Here is a 749-nt window from a genome sequence, read left to right as displayed (position 1 = left end):
CCCTGTCCCTCCCTCCTGCCTAGGGTGGCGGGGCGGGGGGAGCCAGCCGAGCCCGGCTGGCCACCAGGCAAGTGTGGCCGCACACACATCCACGGGGATGGAGCTGGAGGCGAACGGCGAGCACAGGAAGCCCGGCTCGCCTGTGTGAGCAGCAGGGTCAGGATCAGCCCTTCGGGGTCAGTTACGAAAAGGATGGGGCAAAATCATTCTCCAAGCAACATCCCAGACCCCAGTTCCCTGGATCCCAGTTCAGGTTGGACATGGGGAACACCACCTTCCCCAGGATGGTGGGATGGGGAGGGACAGGGTCTCCATCCTCAGCTGTTTCTGAGGCATCTCCCTCGTCACCTCTGCCCTTTCTCCTAGGCTGAAAATCTTCCCCACGTTACCTGGAGCAACTTCAGCTCCCTGAGCCCAACCCACCGACAGAAACTGGAGTTCCCACAAGAAATCTCCGCACCAGGAAACCTGTCAGCGTCGTAGAAGAAGTGTAAATGTCTTTAACCCCCATCGCCTTTCAAGAACTTAATTCCCAGAAGTTCTGGAGGGGTTCTGCCAGGAAAAGTTTTGCGGAAGGACTGGGAGGATTGCAAAAGGCACTGTTTTTAGGAAAGCCACCAAAAAAAAAAAAAAGAAGCACAAAGCCGCCCCAACGCTGCGAGTCCTTCTGCCAGCTGCCTAGGCGCGATGAGTTGCCTCCGGGAGCCATCCCTGCCGGGCGGCGGTGAACCACCCGCATCGCGCGCAGC

This window comes from Charadrius vociferus, unplaced genomic scaffold (genome assembly GCF_000708025.1).
Source record: "Charadrius vociferus isolate BGI_N301 unplaced genomic scaffold, ASM70802v2 scaffold559, whole genome shotgun sequence".
Lineage (NCBI taxonomy): Eukaryota > Metazoa > Chordata > Aves > Charadriiformes > Charadriidae > Charadrius > Charadrius vociferus.
The sequence above is the reverse complement of the archived record's forward strand: the minus strand, read 5'-3'. Positions refer to the sequence as shown.